We start from the raw sequence: 21,751 nt of genomic DNA, 5'->3' as shown, positions 1-21,751 counted from the left end.
ATAGCAGCGTCAAACTCATATTTCAAGAATTTTATTATCAGTAGTTAGGCTGAATTGTCCTAAATACCTTTGCCCTATTTGTAAGTATTCTTGAACTTCGACGACAAATTCATTTGTATGAGGGGGATCGAGATGGTGCGGGGGCTAACGTACTGTCTTCCCACCCTGAGGGCGCGGGTTCAAATCCCGGCGGTGTTGAATATTTTTCAGAGGTCTCTCGATCCCTACTTGAGGTACTTTGTGGAGGGCACTTTGAGTGAGTACGCCGTCCGTCGGATGGGACGTTAAACTGCGGACCCCTTGGCGCCTTTCGTTAAAAGTAGGCTAATGCCGACGCCGGGTTTCTCTCCACCCTTCATCCTTTCCTGTCCATCCCCTATGGCGCAAATGACCTCAGCTGTCGGTCGCCTCCCCTCAAAACTACTACTACTCATTCGTATGAGTGTCGTATCTACTTTATCGTCGCCATAAACAGTATCTTCTTCTAACAGGACCCACATTTTTTCAGTTCTGGGGTACATTTCTTTCCTGGCATAGCGAGAGATGTTCCAAGTACACTCCCGTCCGTTCGCTGCTTCTTCAGTGAGAATGCTTCCAATGCCGCCGCTAATGGCGATGGTATTTTTTGCGTTCACAAAACTGCAAGCGGTGTCAGAGAATCCTTCTTGTGTGAGGTGTACTGCAACTACAAGCCCACCTTTTTAAACCTCCTTCGCTGCAATCGTTACAGCAAATTCAAAATCTGAACAAAAATATTTCGCTCCAAGAATCGAATATGTTTGAACGACACCAGAGGATCGAATTTGACGAAATTTTCCTAATTAGAATCCCAGCGACTAGCATTCTTTGGAAGAGAGTACACCAAAGGGAAAATATTGTGTTCATTCAAATCGTCATGAAAATAAAACATAGTGGCTTCAGCACTCATTTCGCCATCGTCACCCGTGACTCACAGCTGTGTAATCGTCCAAAGCATTGAGGAGTCACCAAAATTTCTATTTACCATAATTACTGTCTAGAATCATATCGTCAGCAAACTGGCCATTGTCAACATTGAACCAGAAGTAATGAATTTGAAAAACTATTATAAAAATTTAATTGTCTTGATTAAAATTTTCCCTCATGTGCTGAGTATTCTTATTTTGTCGAATTGATTAAGTTTGTACCGTGGTATAGAGTGTAAACCTTGATGTGTAACCTTCTATTTTACGTTAAATGTCGCTCATTGTAAAGCAAAACTTTGTAAGAAGAATTCATCAATGGGAACTGAGAGGGGCATGCATCAGCCGTGGTCAGGTTAATGTTTGGTACCCGAAAATAAAGCCGTGTATGCTGGGTCTAGTGCCTCGTGCATCACTAGTGCTGGGAGCACCATTTCCTTCTGGCGGTCGTCGGTCCATGTCCCATCCATTGGTCCAACGTCGCTGTCTCATTTTCGCATGGAGTGTCCACGGCAACGCATTCTGGCCACGGTTGACCTCGACGAATGGCGGTGAAGACCTCTGCCCAGCCGGTGAACGACGCAGAGAGAGAGAGACAGGCCTCATACTGTGTACTGGTTTCCTGTGGTGGTAGCATTTCAGTAAGAAGCATCTAGCACCATTTGAAATCAGTGCTCTTATGGGCCAGATCGTCAGGTGACGCCTCATCCAGCCAACCAGACTGGCGACACTGGAATACCAACGGACGAAGACACTAGAACCTCCCTACAGCCGAAAAAGTGTAATAAAGAATTGAACTCCATAGAGATGTGTCCACTCGTGGGAGGGGTTGTAAAAAAATGTGAGAGTGCTTATGAGAGTTAAAATACGTTTATACTTAAATGTGCAAGTATATATTTATTTTCAAACAAGCACACTCGTGCATAAAAATGAATATCATACTGTTTTTCTGAAATATATCATTTATAGTTTCTCTTTGTCATGTTATGCACCTTGCTGGTTTTTTTTGTTTCTTAAACGTAAGTTCCTTTTTACTTATCTCGCCAATTTTAGGCTTTAAGTGGCTTCATCCCTCTATCCCTACACTTCACACTTACAACACATTAATTTGAGAGCGTTCTGATAAGGTCAGATCAGGGATCAGAATAATGTTGTCCGATCGAACTAGTTGGGAAAGGTATTTTGGGTCAAAAGTAGTCTGATGTGAAATCACCCCCTGCCACAAACCCTAGCGGTGGCTTACAGAGTTCTATGTTCGTGGAAATAAATGAATAATGCATAAGAAATGAAACAGAATCCCCGTGTAATTCCTCTCATCCCTTGTCACACACCCTAGCGGTGGCTTGCAGGGTGCTATGTTCTTGTAAATAAACAAATAATACATAAAAACTGAAACACAACTCCCGCCTCATTCAGCTATCTTAAGCTCCTTCCTAGTCACCTTACTTCCTTACTTTCGATTCTTAAACATCTCCTTCCTTCCTTCTTACCCTCTCTTTCTTTATCTTAGATTGGACGAATCGCCTGCTTAGCCTGGAAGACTTCAATGGACAATATTGAGGATTAGGTATATTCACTGACCACGGTCGCTATTGAGAGTGACCGGTAGTCAGATGTATATTTTTTGATGCCTCAAAATGGGGAAAATAATTCTTGCCTTGGGTTTGGAGTTGTGATCTTCTAGTGAGAGTGGATGCACCGCGATTAAAGTGCACAAAACCACAAAGTGGTTGAAGGCGGTTATTCACGAATTTTCTTGCACACGACGCCTCCAACCGAATTAAAAATATAACCAACTGGAGGCGCGATTTAATAAAGTTGGGGAACCTTTTGAACAGACCTTGTAGGTTCTTGCCTATTTTAGCGTGAATCGCTCGACTCCTTGTGTTCTTGTCCAAGATAAGGAGTCGTTCTTAATTCCGCAATTCAACCAATCCGCAAAATCAGCAGAGATATAGTATTATTTTCAAAAACTTTGTCGCCAATTTCATTCATTTCGTATTCAGCCATTCATTCTCCAACCACACACGCTCTTCACTTATTACGTTTAGCTTGCAAAATTAATTCCCTGGGAAACTCTCATCCTTCCTTCATCCCTCGTTCCCGTTGTCCAATCTGCCACAATCTCTAATTCCCTCAGTGGTCGACAGAGGTCGCGCCTCCTTATGTTGAAGTTTTTTCTCTCCATGTCCATCCATGTGAAGTGAACTTGGGGACTGATGTATTGGCAAAGACGATTCAGGTATGATGTGTATGGATATGCATTTACGGACGTCATTTTTATCACTAATTGCATGATGTTGTTACAACTGTAACGATGCCTACAGCAGTGATGCACAAATTTTTTTCAAAACAGGCATTTTCAAACTTACGATTTAGCATTAGGATAATTTTAATTAATAGAGAAATTACTTTGTTATTTTTTGTTAAATTAACTTCGTGGATCATTTTATTACATTTTCATGAGCATGCAGTAACCATGAAGCTGATATTTCAATTGAATTTCCTGCACAATTAAGTTTTTATTATTATTTCGGTACAAAGTAAAGAACATGAGCTTGAAATTTCAAGCATCTTTTTATTAAAAATGTCAATATTTGCGGTCGCGGTCCGCATAAAAAGCGGAGTTGGGCCGCGGATCGTGCTCCACTGCCATACAAGTACTGAGCGGAATACTTGAGGAACTTTCCCCGCGTTCATTGTTCGAGGTTTCTCTTTTGATGTCGGAGGCTTCTTCCGCTGTTGTTTAATTGGGCGGAATGGGTAGAGGGTGCGTCGGTTGACAAATTTTTGGGTTGGATGAGATTAGGAGGGGACATTTAAGAGGTAGGCAAATGTCGGGAAAGACCTTTTCTCCTCAGCTCACTGATCCAGTGTATTTTTCATCCCTGTTGAAATTCCATGTGCTTTTGTATTTCAATAATCTCCCTAATGAGCCTTGTCTTGCAATATTTCTCGTCGTCCCAGGCAATCTATCTTATACTTTAACACAAACTACAGGGTGAGGCGCTTAGATCCGGACAAGCACGCGTTTCCTCGAATGAGATTTCCTCGCCGGGTTGGCGAAACCTTCCCCAGCATGTTATACTTAGCCACAATATCGTAAACAGTTGTTCTGGGGTACAACACGAAGAATCGACCTATTCGAAATATAACGAAGGACATTACTCAGGAAATGACGGGGCTGGAAACGATGGATAGAAAGGAAAGGTGGGGAAAGGTATACGAGGGGAAGATTTGGGAGGGGTAGAGTTAGGAGGTGGATTTTTAGAAGGATGGGGATAATATGGAAGCTGATAGGGGCAGAGGGGGGATGAAAATATGTGCATATCGGGGTAATTAATGTCTAATATTAATACCTAGGCAATTCCAGGAATCCAAGAGCCAGATGAAGGATTGCTCTATTGTTTTGAGTCCAGTGGAGTGTCAGAGGGTAGGAGTGATGCCAAGATGGACACGCTATTGCAAACACTTGGAGAAATATATAATAAATTTGAAACTCCAATAGCCGTAAACAGTTTTTTTTTTTATTTAGCTCAACTGTTTACGGCTATTGGAGTTTCAAATTTATTATATATTACTAGCCGTAAGAGCTCATTTCTATCAATATTACTTGGAGAAATCATCAAAAACTAACATTTGTATTTTCGGGACATGTTTAAGATTTATTTTTCTGATTATTTTGTCAGCAAGGTTTAACATTTTTATTGAGCACGAAAAATTAATAAACCTTAAATGATGTTGCTCGTCAGGTCCGGAATCATCCCCTGCCACACACTCTTGTGGTGGCTTTCAGGGTAGCATATAGATGCAGATGCTATTAATTTCATTTGTTCATCATTCAAGAAGTGAAGATTTTTATTACCCTCGATGGAGAACATTTTTGCCGGATTTTTTTTATCATTTTCATGTAGGATCCGATCAAGTTATTGATATTTATACATTTTAAAAAAGACATTATCTAGTATCACTTTTTCTAGGGTTCCAAAATATTTTCCAACATAAGTTCTGTTAACAATACCTTAGGAACTAGTAAGTGATAAATAAGCATTCCGCATTTACATCGAATTCTGGACTCTTCCCTATAAAGGGCTCTAAGGTATTAAGGATTTGCTTCTTCGGTGATAATGGTAATGGAAAATCCAAGTTTTTCCATAATCATTACCCGGGAGGAGACTCTTAGCACTTCTTATGGCAACCTCTTGGTAGCGAGATGAGAAACCGACATATCATAGGGAGAACTGCCTGCCTGCCTGATGTAAGTGCCTCCCTTCTCTTCCTTGATAAAGGTGGCTTGGACCACCGAAAATTCGAAAACTGGAGAGTTTCCTTTCTATTGTGTGTTTCTATCTTCGAATAACATTTCGAAGATTTTGTATTATTAGGTAATCTACCAGTTAAGGTAGGTTTATTGGATGGACACAGCTATTAATAAATATTTTGTGATTCCTAACAAAATTAAAAATCCAGTATCTTACTCTACATCAGCCCCTCTTCATCTCTGAGTACTTTCTTCCTCCCTTCATCCCGTCCAACATCCCTGTCCTGTTCCTTCCCTTTCCTCGTTTGCCTAACATTCTCCCCTCTATCATAGTCTTCAACATCCCACTGCCGGTCAATACCGCCTTCAACCACTTTTCCTGCCTCCACAGAATTTCTCCCAACAAACCCCTCTCTTCGCCCACCATACCAAGTACTTCCTCATTTGTTTTCTTCTCTGTCCATTTTACCTTCTACATTCTTCTCCACAACCACATTTCAAAAGCCTCCAGTCTACGTCTATCCTCCTGCTTCAATGACCACGTTTCCGCACCGTACATAGCTACTATCCATATCAAACTTTTTACGAGTCTTTTCTTAATATCCTTACTCAACGTCCCTGTCATCAACCCCCTCCTCCTTGTGAAAGCCTCTTTGCCTAGCGCAATTCTTCTACTTACGTCCCTACTACTTTGACCGAGTTGGTCCAAAACACTACCGAGATACGTAAACTGTTCTAGCTGCTCTAGTTTTTGCCCTCCTATTTTAATGTTTAGCTTGGCCTTTTTCTTTCTAGAAAATCGTATAACCTTTGTTTTATTAATATTGATTCTCATCCCATACCTGTCGCACAGAATTTCCAATTTTTCTAACCAATGCCTGCAACCCCTTGGCTGACTGACAAACTAAAGCTTGGTCATCAGCAAACCTAACTGATTTTACGAATTCCCCGCCCACTTTCATTCCTACCTTCAGTTCTTCCCATGCCCCTTTAATCATTTCCTATGAATACAGGTTGAACAGCAACGGTGATAATGGGCAACCCTGCCTTAAACCTCTTCCTAACACTGCCCAACCAGACTCCCCGTTCCCCACTCGAACCTGAGCAGTCTGAGACATGTACAGGTTGCGGATTAGCCTCCTTTCCCTCCAATCTATTCCTATTTTCTGCAGAATACTCATTAGTTTTTCCCAATTCACTCTATCAAACGCTTTTTCGAAATCTATGAAACAGGCAAATACCTCCTGGTTGTGCTCTATATTCCTCTCGATTAATAATCTCATTACTGCAATGACATCACGCGTATCTCTCCCCTTCCTAAAACCCAAACTGATCATCCCCTAAGTAATCATATGCCCTACTCTCTATCCTTTTGTTTATGATCCTGAGAACAACTTTAGCTGCGTGTGATATCAAACTTATCGTTCTGTAGTCCTCACATGATGTAGCGTTTACCTATTTCGGAATAGGAACTAAAACTGATCTCACAAATTCTTCCGGCCAGATTCCTTCCTCATAAATACTACGGATCAGCCCATATAGCCTCTTCCTCCCACATTTTCCTAAGCCTTTTAAAAGTTCCGCGGGAATGTTATCCACCCCCACGGCCTTATTTACTTCCTATCTCATCGTCGAGTATGCCTGGACCTAAGCTATCTTCCTCTAGGTCATATTCTTTTTCAATGTCTAACTTTGTTGGTCGAAGTTTTTATTATACAGTTCTTCTCTACATTCCTTCCATCTCTTGGATCTTTCCTGCGCCAACTATTACCTTACCCGCCTTATCTCTAACTGTTAGTATAAATCTCTCTTTCTTACTTCCCGATAAAGATTTAACTTTGCTATACAGCGCACCAATTTCACCCTTCCTCTGTAGACTTTCCATATCCTCGCTCTGTGTCTTCCACCAGGCTTCATTTGCTTTATTTGTTGCTCGCCTCAATTTATTGTTTAATTCTTTGTACTTCATTTTGCCTAACTCTGTATTTACATTCTTCCATTTTCTCCGCTCATCCATCTTTGTAAGCATCTCATCCGTGATCCATGGTTTCCTAGTCCTTTTCGCATTAACAGTTCCAATAGTGTCTTTTGCGGCTTTTGATAACCCTTTCTTTATCCTTTCCCATTTTTCATCGATCCTACTTAGCTCTGTACCATCCTCCATGATTTCCTCTACCGCCTGTTGGTACTCCTTCCTTTTCAAACCATTTAATGCTTCTACATTCCGTTTTCTAACCCGCCGCCCCTGCCTTATATTTCTGAAGCGGACGCTACATTTCATTGCAACTAAATTGTGGTCAGAGTCCGCATCCACTCCCGGGAATCTGTGCGAATTTATCACACTGTTCCTAAACCTGTATCTAACTAGGATATAATCTAGCTGGTACCTTTCTGAGTCACCTGGGATTTTCCATGTATACCTGCGTCTTTTGTGGTGTCTTAACCAATTGTTGGTGATGACCAACCTCTGTCTCCTACAGAACTCAACTGCTTTCTCCCCGCGGTCATTCCTCGGACCTAAACCGTAGTCCCCCACCTCATCACCATCTCTTCCTTCGCCTACCGTCGCATTCCAATCCCCCATCACTATCAAATGTTTCCCTGCAGGAACACATGCGATTATGTCCTCTAACTGATCGTATGTCCTATCGACCTCTTCTTCCTTATGGTTGCTCGGTGGCATGTATGCCTGAATAATAACCAAGTTCGTCGGATCTGCTTTTATCTCTACCAGTAATAATCTATCCGTTACCTGCTCTATGTTGACTACGCTTCTTCCTACCTCTTCATTTAATACTATGGCAACGCCTCGTTGGCTCTCGTCCCCGCCGCTGTATATTATTCTATCCCTATCACTCCAGTAATCCCCGCTATCCTTCCATCTCACCTCGCATAGACATAAAATATCTATATTTCCCCTTTCCATCTCTCGCTTAGCATTCTCCAATTTACCTGTCCTCATCATTGTCCTAACATTCCACGTTCCTACTCTAACTTACTTGGTCTTCTTCTCCTGCGTCTTCGGTCCTGCTGCTGCCGGTTTTCCCTTGCAAGGGTTTCGTGGGATATTTCGAATATATATACAAGTAAGACTGATTTTTTTGGAGAGCGGTTAGGCGTCTGAGCGGGGAGGGGAGGTGCAGGGAATGCTGGAAGGGAAATTAAAGATGGCGGTTAAGGGTGGGAATTTTAGAAGATCGGAAAGCTGGCATATGCGCGGATTCACGAGTTCTCACCTCTATATTGGTGGCTGAATCGGGTGCGGATTCTAGGATGGTTAGAGCAAAACACTGGTCAAATGAAAGGTTGCGGGAATTTGTGTGCGAAGGGATAGGAAGAGAAGAGAGTGAGGCAGAATTGCAGGAGTACCGTTGATTTTTCATTCGGATGGATATGGGGTAATTCATTCGCCTATGTAAAATGAAGAGCATTGTTTGCATGACAAAAGATAAATAATGTTTTTGAGAGGCAATTAGCGTGGGAACGGGTGAGAGGGCGATGTGGGGAGAGGGGAGCAGATATAATAAGTAGACATGTTTTACATCGGGGGCGGTTGTAAGTGTGGGAAATATGAGAAAATTTGTCGGGGGGGGGGCGCCAAAGGTGGATCTCAGAAGGTTTTTGAGATTAGCGGGCCGTTTGTATGCTAGAGATGGGCATTGGGGTAGTAAGGATGAGGTTGGGTCATTTTCGTGCAAAATAGGAAACAGTTCTTTAAGAAAGATTTTCAGTCTGTGTGATCCGGGGAAATAGGCGGTGCAATGGTTGAGTTCTACGTCAGATGTGGGCTTGTTTTTATGTAGTGTGTGAGTTCGGGTGGAGCGGTAGATTTTATTCTGAACGAGCTTTTCTGGGAAACCGCGTTTGTGGAGTGCAAGGTGTAGATTGTCGAGGTATTTGTTAAGAGTGGCTGTGGTGTTGCAAATTTGGTGTCCACGGATAGAGAGAGAGTTGGGAATCAAGCGCTTGGTGTGCTGAGGATGACAGCTTGTGTGGTGTAGGTATTGCTGATGGTTAGTGGCTTTGATGTGTACTGAAGTGGTGAATTTATCGATGTGCAGGGTCAGATATCTGTGTCAAGAAAAGTGGTGGTGTAGTCTGAAATGCAAGAGGTGAATTTAACAGTAAAAGACGAATTTAAGGCGGATAAGAAATTATTGAGAGACTCAGAGCCATGCGTCCAGAGAATAAAAATGCCGTCTATGTAGCGACATTTTATAGTTACTATATATATATATATATATATATAGTAACTATAAGATATCGATGAATACATTCCTGATTGTGAGGTTAAAAAAATTACGTGGCAGCGAGGAAAAAAATTCAAGAGCTATTTAAGTGTTAAGTAGACAGGGAAAGGGAAAAAGTCATATGCGAGACACATTTATAGCATTTATGAGAGAATAGGGTGGCTCGAAGCCTTTGCTAGGCCAGTATTTACTCATATTCGAAAAAAAGAGAAAAGCAAGAGCATGTGGAATATATGAACAAATAAATCTGATTTCGCATGCAGCCAAAGTAGTAGGTACTTTGGATTATCAACCAAAATATGGGAAGTCGGGAAATGATTACTCAGGGGAATATCAGTTTGGGTTTTGAAAATACGGGAGTACGCACGATGCCCTAATTAAATGGAAGTCGACGATGGAAAGGTCTATTTTGTATCACCAAGGTTTGAGAGTATTTGCTTGCATCTTGAATTTCTTGGAGACAGTAAATTAGACGGAACGGATTAACGTATAGGAGGGATAGGCGGCTTGTTCGAAAGCAGACGGAAATAGGTAGGAAAAACACATGGTGATGTATTAGCAATGATGGGCAGGAGGGAGGAAACCTGTTCATTATCATGCATGTAGATTGGGCATTAAAATTGAGGATGTGAGGAAGACTGAAAATAGACAGAAAAAATTCGTGAAAAGTAGATGCAGGGAATATTTATCGACAGTGGAATTTTGGAGTTTGCGATAAACATGCATAGTAAGGAAAATGTTGAGTAAGCGACGTAGAGGGAGGGAAATATTTGACGTTTTGTTCGAAACGAATGTTAGTAGAACACCTGTGGAGTGAAAAGATGATAAATTGTAATATGGAGTTAAGGACTACATATACGAGGGTAAGTCAATAAATAAGTCGCAAACGCGAGCAAAACGAACGCAGGAGCTGTTACAAATATCTTAATCGGAACGCTTGGATCATCCACCGTACAGTCCCAGCTTAGCCCTTAGTGATTTTCATCTGTTCTGGCCCATAAAAAAAGTGGGCGACGTATTGAAAATAATGATGCTGAAGTGCAAGGGGTTACTCGTTGGCTGCGACAGCAAACAAAAGACTTACTTGCTGTTGACTAGCAACGACTTGTAAAGGGATGATGTGTACATCTGAATGTACGGGGAGAATATGTAGAAAAGTAAAATAAATTTCAGGAAGTTACGAGTATTTTAATAAATATTGCCTCCATCCAGTTTAGTGAGTTATTTATTGACCTACCCTCTTATATTTTACTCCTTTTTAAAGTAAGGTAATTTCGTGTAAGCAGGACCTTAGAAATGCATTATAGCGGTGCATAGGATGGACTGGAGGTAGGAATGCATATAGCTGATCAGAGTCCAACTATTTACCAGTCGCCATTGTCAATATTCCTTTAAAACGCAGGTTTTGAACGGTCCTTAACAAGTGCTATATACTTAAAGAATTCCTTCTATCTACAACTACATATTACCCCGAAAACCGCTGCAAGGGTGTGTGGCGGCAGGTCACCACTAAATATTAGTTTTATCATTCACTCGCAAAATGTTAATTGCACGAAAGAAAGTACTTACGAGGTAATCCCAGAAGTACCCGACCCAACATACGAGAAATAAGAATACTCGTAGAAAAGAAAGAATACTCGTAGAAAACACAAAAATATTGGGAAAAAATGTATTTATTTTTCAACATAATCTCCTTTCAGCTCCCTCTACACTTTTCCCTGAGTTGTTCAATAAGTTCGATAACCTTTTTATAATAAGAACTGTCTTGCTTCTCAAAATAGCCATTTACTGCCAACGTCACTTCTTCACGGTTGGAAAATCTTTGACCACCGAGCTATTTTTTCAAGTTTGTGAATAGAAAATAATCTGGGCTACATCTGGCGAATAGGGTGCATGAGGTAGCAATTCAAACTTTAATTCATAAATTTTGGCCATTGCAATAACGGATTTGTGAGCTGTTGAATTGTCTTGATTAAACAAGACTTTCTTCTTGGCCAAATGCACTCGCTTTTGCTTGATTTCTTCGCTCAAACGTTGCAATAAGTTCGCATAATACTCGCTGTTGATATTTTTCCCTTTATCAAGATAGTCAATGAAAGTTATCCCATGCCCATCCCATAAAACCGACGCCATGACCTTGCCTGCAGATGAAACGGTCTTCGCCTTCTTTGGAGCCAGTTCTCCCTTTTGATCCATTGTTTTGATTGTTCTTTTGTACCGGGTATGAATGAATGGACCCATGTTTCATCCATGGTTATGAAACGATGCAAAAATTCTGCTTTTTTGCTGTGAAACTTTGCTAAACACTCAATTTAAACATCTTCACAACACTGGTTTTACTCGAGTGCGAGCAAACGCAGCACCCATTTTGCATACAGCTTTCTCAGGTCCAAATTTTCATTTAATATGCGATGTACCGTACTTTTTGAAATACCTGCTCTCTGCTAGCTTGCACACTTTCAGTCGACCATCATCCAGGATAACTTCGTGGATTTTCTACATCGTTTCTGGAGTCGTCACCTCATTTGGTCAACCAATGCAATGCTCGTATTGATAGCTCGTGCGGCCTCGTTTAAACTCTGCTATCCAATGTTTTACTTTTGTAAACGAAGGAGCAGACTCACTCAGAGAAGAATCCGGTTCAGCTTTCGTATTGGTTGTGCTGAGGCCTTGCAAATGAAAGTATTGTATCTCATAACGATGACCAATTTTCTCCATTTTTACAAATTCACTGAAAACGTTCACTATTGATGGCAGGCAAACAAATATTAAACAACGTGGCGTCTTCAAAATTGAAAAATATTCTTTCTAGATTGCGTACTTTCTAATACAGTGATATTTTTCAAGCAAATACCGCCATATATACGAGGGTCATCCGGAAAGTAGTACCCGTTCGTGAAATAAAGACACAAAAGTAAATATTAACAAACATAAAAAATTTTATTTGAAAGAGGATACTTTAAACTACTTCTCAACATAATCTCCAAGCAAATTAAGGCATTTGTCATAACGTGTGACAAGTTTCTGTATTCCTGCTGCATAGTCCTTCGCCGCCAGCTCATTGAGATACGCGAGGGACCCATCTTGCACAAATTTTTGCATAATGCAGATGGTGTTTAACAATTTCATGAACAATTGTTCGAGAAACATTGGGAAAATGCTCACAGATGTCATCAATTGTGACGCGCCGATCGTTCCTCACGAATTCGTCAACTGAGCTCACCAGTTGGTCTGTAATGACAGACGGTCTCTCCGAACGCTCATCGTCGTGTGTGTTCCCCCTCCCCATGTTGAAGTTGCGACACCACCGCCGAACAGACGACTCGTCCATTACATTGTCTCCATACACCTCCTTTAATTGGCGATGAATATCACATGGGCGAACGTTTCTTGCATTGAGGAATTTAATCACTGCCCTCACTTCACAACTGGCGGCGTTCTCAATTTTTTTAAACATTGTAAACAATCACAGAAACAACACAGGCAATGCTAGCGTCACGCAACTTGGCTCAGAGAAGGCAGACAAGCCACTGAAGCTATCTGACCTCGTCCAGCGGCTACTCGCGTCGTCAGCACTTCATGCGGCACGAACGGGTACTACTTTCCGGATGACCCTCGTAGATCAGGCCGGTTACTTATGGGCCTCCCATGTAGTAAGTCGCCAATCCCTCAATGGTATTCCTACGTTCCACAATACTTGCATTAGCTTTCTGTATTCTTCTCTGTCGAGCTTTTTCAAAAAAATTACTGTTTTTCGTCTATTCCTCACATAATACCGCTTTGCTCTTCTTTGGATTGGGAATCAAAATCGATTTAATGAAGTCTTCTAGAGCCTTCTTCACCATAAGTGCTAAATAATTGTCTAGTCTAATTGCTAAGTCTAAGGAATTTCTTCCTCATATCTATTTGTCACTAAACTATTCAGCAATTCTGAGGAGATATTACAAGGTTTGTATAAAAAGTATCGGGAAAATTTTCCAAACCTCATCGCAGTCTCTTCTTTCCCTTACCGTCGTATAATAATTCCCTATTACTATCAGATGTTTCCCTGCAGGAACACATGCGATTATATCCTCTAATTGATCGAATACCCTATCAACTTCTTCCTCTTTATGATTGCTTGGTCACATGTACACCTGAACAATGACCAAGTTCGTCGGTTCTGCTTTTACTTCTACTAATAAAAGTCTATCCGTTGCTTGGTCTACAGGTATGTTGACTACGCTTCTTCCTACCTTTCTATTCAATGTTATGGCAACTCCTCGTTTGCTCTCGCCCCCCCGCTGTATAGTGCTCTGTAACTATCACTCCAGCAATCCCCGCTATCCTTTCAACTCGCCTCACATAAATCAGTTTTAAATTATTTTATCATTAATCATAAATTTTGCCACACTTATCCGCACACCGACACGGAAATGACATTAACGTACTCGTATATTTTCCTACGGCCTTTTTTGACTTCATTTTCCGCATATCTTTTTATATCTCGTTATCTGCTAGCATCCCTTTCCCAAAGTCACTATAATCTACGTCACATTCCCAATGCTTTAGAATTCGGCTTGCCAAATCTTTTTACTGAAAAGCTCTGCCATGTCGTCTTTCCCTCTTCCCTGAATTTTTTCTGGCTCTATGAATAACTTTCCTTCCTCAGCTCCCATTTGCACTTTTACCAGTCTCTGATATTTGTACATGAACTAGTGTTTCTCTTTCCGCCACATACCCTAGGATTTCTTATCAATTCCTCGATTGTTTATTATTTAGTTCTCCGTAAATTCTTTAACCCTTTACCCTGTTCTTCCTATTCCTTCTCTAATTCTTCTTGCTGACCACATGTCCTGTGATTCATGGTTTCTTAATTATTTTCTTTTCGTATCGTTTCCTCTGAAGTTTTAGCTATGCCGTTTTCAAGGCCTGCCCGCTCCACCTTTATAGTTCTTGTCCCTTCATCCTTACTTGGATTGCTATGAAAAATTTTGTAATCCTTTCTGAAATACGGTATTCATTCCGGAATTTCCTCCTAAAAGACAAAAGGATAATTTGCACGCATAAGTACTTCTCAAGATACGTATAAATGGTTGCATTTTTGATGAAATAAACGATATTGCTCCGTGCTTCACGTTTACCTGAACACGTAAGCTCGACAAAATGGAGTCTGGTCGTACTTTTCAAAAGATTTCATCTAAAAGTCATTGGAAACTCAAAAAAACGGGTCAGATAGTTTTGGTGACTCCGGGGAGGAAAACATACCTTAACGATCTGCTAACGCTATAACCCTATACGCTAACGTAATGAGAATGGCACTCCAGAAGTGAAAGTAATAATCACCGAATCATAACGTCATCAGGAAGAGACACGAATCGCTCGGCATTTGGTAACGTTAGGTCCGCGAGTTGCGTAGTTTGAAGCTGCAAGTTGTTAGTATATTTTCTAACGAGATAGGTAATCTAATGATGCTCCTGAAAGAAGGGGCGGAAGGAACAGCAATCCTGAAAGATTGGTGTACAATGATACGTACCTAGGGAATAATTAGCTTTGCGTAAGCGCATGCACTTTCACTAATCTCGCGTTGGTTTTGTTGGTAAATCCCTTCCCGTATGGGATCGTCATTTAATGAATTTAGTGTTCGGTACAATATTACCTACCCTTCTTTGTTGTTTTCAAGCTTCCCCTTTCATCCCACGTCTCTCTCTCTCTGTGGGGGAGGGGGAGGAGGTCTCACGCCGTCCGTTGCCAACAGCAGTGTGGCACATTCCCTACCTGGGACTAAAGAGGCTGAGACCATGAGTTGTATGTCCATCAACAAGTAGAATTTCCCATTCTTAGTTTTCAATTCTGCAAGACCTGTCTTGTTATGGTGGAGGCCTGTCGTATATAGGGTTGTGGCTAATTTTTTATTTCCTTTTTTTCATAAGACAAAGAACTAATTCATTAGGTGAAATTAACACTCCTTTTAAATTGTCTTCCTCCAGCATGCACACAAATTTTCTCGTTATCTGAGTTTTTTTACGGAATATTTTTTCCCTTTTCTCTTTCTCTCTCCTATACTCCCATATCACTTGACTCTCCTACCTGATGCTTACACCCCATGCCACATATCTTCTCGGTGGATCGCGGGGTATTTATGCAGATGCAGATTTAGTGATGACGGCAGGCCATGTAGATACTTGAAACTCTTTGGCTTAGCCATGTTGGGAGACTTGAAACTCTGAAGTTTGCGACTCAGCCGTCAATTAACATTTTATATTCCACATGCGGACCATGTAAATTGCAGCGCACGAGCGATCCAAAATCCATTACATTTAAACCCCCGTTGCAAAGCAAGCGACGAGCACACTTCGAAGGAGGATGATGAAGCTACCCATTGACAAAAAATTCGATCTCCTAATATACAAGGCCCAGTCAGTTACTAGAAGACTCATTGAGGATGAAAACACTTCATCCTCACAGAACCAGATAATAATTAATAATAATAATTTGGCCCGGTCGATTAGAATCGGGCAATTTTTTGTTTCAATTTTTTTTGGGGGTACCTTATCTTTAAACCCCTATACAATTTCGTTAATTTTTTTAACAAATATGAGTTACATGCCCTTCCTTTCCGTTGTTCTCCCCGTTCCCACTTTGTCTTTTTTTTGCTGATGAATCTATCCAATATTTTCCTAATCGGTTCCTCGTGTAGATATTGCCCGATTTGTTGGATGTTATGAAAATATCCAAGGATATCTTCCAGTTCTACACCTACTCAATACCCCGCGGGCCGCCGCAAGGGCATTTGGCGGGCGGTGTTAGGACACCGCCCGTAATTAAGAAAGAAAAAAAACCTCATGCAAAAGCACACAAATATATACTAACCGCAAACAAAACATGGTATACATTCATGCAAGAACACTTACACCCCACTCACATTGTAAATTCAATGTTTTTAGTATTTCTAGACTGACTTCGGTTTCTAGCTATAATGATTTCTAATTGTTCGGGGAAAGAATGAGTATTTGTATCTATCCGTATGAGAATCTATCTCCCTAATTTTACATTTATGGTCTGATCTACCTAAGTAGTTTGGGGCCATTATAATTCCTTTAGTGTCATCGTTAAACTCGTTGAACTCAGTTCGCGTCTTTCCTCAGCATAAATTGGGCAATAAAGGACTCCTTTGTATTGCCGTGTCCTCCTCCATCATGCATTCACACGTCCCCTCCTTTTTTTCTATATTTCCTTTAGGTATCATCTAAACTCCCCGTGTCCTGTTAAAATGTGCGTAATTTCTTGGAGAACCAGATGGCTACCCAATCGTTTTGAACTAGCGATCGATTCCCAGCGTATCTCGACCGCTGGAGGAGTTCGATTTAAAACGAAAGAAGACGAAGGCAACTCTTAGGGTGGAGTATGCAATTCCAAGAGGTGGAGAACCTCCCGCGAGCTTTACATGACCGTTTCTTCTACCTTGGAGGCTGGACGCATTCTGTTGAATTGGAGAGCATACTCTTTGAGCGCGTCGAACACCACTCTTTGCACTATCTCGGCGAAACCCTTGCAGTCTGCGGGGCAACTTCAATTTGGTGAGATTTGCAACCCAGCTGGTAACCCTGCCCACCGTTATTGAGGGCCGTGAGAAGGGGAAATTGTCGGATGAAGTTGTGGTCCTCTTGAAGTCGCAACCCTCTACCATCACGAAACAGTCACTTGACCGAGTTAAGCGACTGTTAATGCCGCTGACTGTTCCTACATCTTCAGACACGTTCGGGGAGAAGACGTTTAGTGGTGTCAAGATTACCCACGTGCGGTTATTGAACTGAAAGAGACCTATCCCCTTTCCCCACTTCACAAACGGTACACAACACGACTTTGTCTTCAAAAGCTATCAAGGAAGGTCGCATCCAGGAGAGCATAACAGAATGCCGTCTTCGGGGAGGTGTGACATCGCATTGAATATTGAACAGAAAAGCTGCTTGTTTTCCTCTTAAAGCGTTCCAACTTGATGTTTGTTGCGAAAATAAGACTACAATTATTATAAGATGAAGAATTATTAAGGACGGATAAGATTTCCAAGGAGAAAATCATCCGAGCTCACGGTTCAAGTTAAATTTTCATACCTACGTGTTTATTCTGCGTATGCAGAAGTCATCCTAGGATGCATCTCCTTCGTATTTCACAGTCCTTTTAGATTGTGATCCCTGGTACCAAAGTGTAAAATAATGTTAATTACCAATCATGATAAAAATTATGACAGTAATATCGAAAATAAAATAAAAACACTGTTGGAACTTCAATATTCCTGTTATTTAATATAACCCCATCAACCAAAGATATAGATTATATATGGTCAAAAATAACCCTTCAAGTGACCAAGAATAGGACTTTGCCTCGCACATGATGTACTTACAATTGTGGGAACAAGGTTTAGTTTCTAACACAAACTTAGAAGTGCACAAGTAGGGGGGATTACTAAGTTGATTAAAAATACCTATTGCGACATTACGGTGTAAGAGTCTGCCCTTCTCCAAACTCGCTGTCATTAGGGGAGGGGTGACAGAGAGCCGAGGTCATTCTTGGATTTGGAGATTGGTGGGTAATTTGGTAGAGGTAGCACTTTCAGGGGGAGTGGGAGAAGAAACGGTGCGGAGGAACCTGCCATTGCCTTTTTCTTAATGAAAGACACCAAGAGGTCCACAGGTTTTAATGTCCTATCCAACCTATGGTGTGCCCCCATTGAAGTGCCTCCATATAGCACTCCGGGTGGGGAGTGTTCAGGATACCACAGAAAAATTCAGCCACAGCCGCAATTCAAACTCAAGCCTTTGGAGTCTAGCCGCCACAACAAACTCCAAAAGGGAATTATGTTGGGAGAAAGGGGTTTCTATTGAATATTCACGTGAAAGAGGTGCCTAAATAAGAGATGAATATCTAAATTTATATTATTTGTTGCTGTCCAAGTTTTATATATATATATATACCTGTATATATATATAATACCTGTATATATATATATATATATATATGAGGTACCTAAAAATATGTAGTAATTTTCAGATAACATGCAATATCTATTCCCACTCCTATTTGGCGGGTAGACTATCAATGAGTAAATATGGAAAAACGTGTATATTTGAAGTTTAATCCCTTAAGGACCTCAATGTCAAAATATTGATAGAATTGAAAATATCAATGTTGCATATGATTGTTTTACGTCTATAATGCTGACAAAGTCTAGGTAAGACAGATTGCCCTGCTGACCTGAGAAAACCAAAGATGCACAGCCTTTTGTTTAGCATATAAATAAAAGGAATTATTACTTTTAGCTTGATAAGGTAATGATACTGCTATTATGAATTAAAAGAAGCTAATTGACTAGACTAGATTTGGAGAGCTTTTAAAGAGCTTCTTCTAAGCTTTGTGGTATTTCTTGAATACCTGTATATATATATTTACAAATTCCAATAAGTAAGCAATAGTTTGCCACGATTTAAAAATAAGTAATTTTAATAAATATCTGTATAATATTTCCTCACCTGAATCTCAAACAAACCATGAACCGCACAATGCTTCAGCAAATCAATTAATTGGAAATTTGGTTGCCGGTCTCCTCACTGAACAACCACTGAGTACACCTTAACTGTTCAGTCAGAGCCCAAAATGATAGGATGTGGATCAACCAATACGTTTTCAGAAGTTCTGGCAGCTACTTTAAGGTGACCATTACCCGTTGTGAAATCTAGTTCTCTTGCTGAAACCAGACGATTAGGCAAAGTCACAATTAATTTGAAAAAAAAGGATGATATCAGTATATAAAGTAAGAAGGATTACATGAGCTACATACAGATTTTAGAAATGCAATAATTGAAACAGTCTTCAGACCTAAATCTATCTAATTCAATCTACTTGGAATGATAATCAAAGCTTTTTCTAAAAGGTAACTAACATTGGTGTTTCATGAATGAGGTACGGCTCCTTGCAATATTTTGCTGAATATTCATTTTCAAAAACCCTACATTTTAGAATAAGATTATTGATGTTTACATTTGGGACTGGTCATTAAAAAGAATACTGGTCTTGGTTTTTAATGTTGCATCATCAGGAACCTTGGCTCTGGAGCAGTGTTGGCCAGGGGTGAAGTCCCCCATCCAAGGACATTGACATCACTGATAAACAATGACCTGCAGCCTTTATTTGGAAGGTAGATTATATGTTATTGCCTATCAGTTAATGACTAAATGTCATTGAAAACATCCTGACTGCCTAAACAAATATCTTCACTGAAATAAATGACATCCATCATTACCTTATCATGAATTATTTACAGGTAAAACTAAGAAATGGGTTGGCAGTCATGAAAATTTTAGACTAAAATAAAAAAAATCTCCAAGCATGATCTATTTGACAAAAACTTTGAGCCCATGTGGATAAATATTAATTTAAAAACTATTAAAAAATCATAGGGAAATTACAATAATTAGATTTGTGCAATGTTATTAATATTCTTTGAAATGTTTGTAGCACATTTGGTTTGTTTAATAAAATAGATTTTCTACCCTCAAAACCTCAGATCAAATAACAGAATTCAATTTCTACAGACACCTTTGCTATGCACCTAATAAGCTTTACTCCTTATCATAAAGTAAGGGTCAGACTTATACATCTCACAGTAACATGGATTTATGAGTGCACAGACACATGGCATTAAAATGCTTTTATCCCAAAGTTGCTGCCACTGTTAGTTGACTGTTGAGTAGATTATGCCATTTGCACATTACTGATGTTGCAGGCATATGCGCTTGTGTTGGTCTTCGAGGGTGGATGTTCCAAGGACTTCAGATATGATCTAGGCATCAATCATTACCTGTGACCCTTGGATAATCTCTTACATAGTTAAATGTATGAAAAGGGGATGTTGATACTGATGATTTTCCCTCTGGCATTATTTTTTGTTTGATTGTTCCTTGTCCCATTTGATGTACCACTGTATTTAGCACCAGTTTAGTACATTTGCTTTTAGCTACGTTTATTAAGGCTGGGAAATGGGTTCCAGGAGTCATAAAGTGATTCCTTGAAAGAGAGTAGCATTAACATTGTCTAAGGCCACTAAGTATTTAGAGGGTTAGAGTAAAAGCTCATTTAATTCTATTTGAGAGAAAGCAGTGATGGAGATATGTCCAACATGAATGTTGTTGATGATTCCAGCAAAAATTTTCTTCTTGATTAGTTAAACTCTGGGATCCCTCGAAATGCTTTTCCTATTTATGCCAGAGTTCAGCTACATTTTGATTTCGACAATTGTCCTAAAACTGCGATGGAGCACTTCTTTCTGCATTAACATTGTGACATTAGAGCAAAAGAAAAAAATCTGTGCAGAAACAAGATTACTTTGATCAAACCAACACACATATTTTATTAAGTAGAGATTGTGAGGTGGTTGACACAAAATCCCTGAATAAAATCATGTTTCTCATTCAGCAGGCCACAGTTCACAACCTCCATGAACTCTTCCAGTAGGAAAATTACTGAAATGCCTCTTTTAAGGGAAGTCATGACAGGTCAATTAGTTTTGCCGGATTTTGAAGTATTTGCGCTTCATTGATGGTTCTGATTCAAGAACTTCCAAAGATTCTCTCACTTTGAAATCTTTGAATCCAAAGATTGGATCATGGCTCTGATTCAAGAAATGAACCCAAAGTTCATTGCATATATTTCACAGCAAAAAAATCATTTAACTTGACCAGAACTTAAATCTGGATCCTTCGATTTTCTGCCAAGTGCTTTTATCAGTTTAACTACAGAGGAAGCTTTTCACACAATTAATTTCTAGGGCCTTTAAGAGGTCAACATATTATGATGAATTATGATACACAAAATCCAGACATTTCAAGGGGTAAATATCATTCGCCTTGATCGCAATCCCAGATCTGTACTGTACCCACATCCCTCCCAAAGCAAATGATTTTTACACCTTAAAATGTCTGCATTTTACTGCATATTAGGATATGACTCCGTTAAAAGCCACTGTTGCCACATCTCTTGCAGTTCTTTGAATTTGTCTAAGATGAACACACAATGTCACAAGTAATTGTATTGGTGCTCATTGCACCACAGTCCAATAGGTTAAAGTCAATGTTTCCTCACAAAAACGTTTTCCTTTGACAAATTCAAAAAACTCCGGGAAATATAATGACTTACTTTAAAAGAATCACCCATTGATGCATGATGAAATGCAGAAATTTTATAGGGCATAAAAATCTTATAGATTTTTTGGGTTCAAGTAGTCAAGGCAAAAGCTTTTACACTGAGAAATTTTGACATTCCTA

Source organism: Hetaerina americana, unplaced genomic scaffold, assembly GCF_022747635.1.
Source record: "Hetaerina americana unplaced genomic scaffold, ioHetAmer1.1.p SCAF_3, whole genome shotgun sequence".
Classification (NCBI taxonomy): domain Eukaryota; kingdom Metazoa; phylum Arthropoda; class Insecta; order Odonata; family Calopterygidae; genus Hetaerina; species Hetaerina americana.
This window is presented reverse-complemented; position numbering follows the sequence as displayed.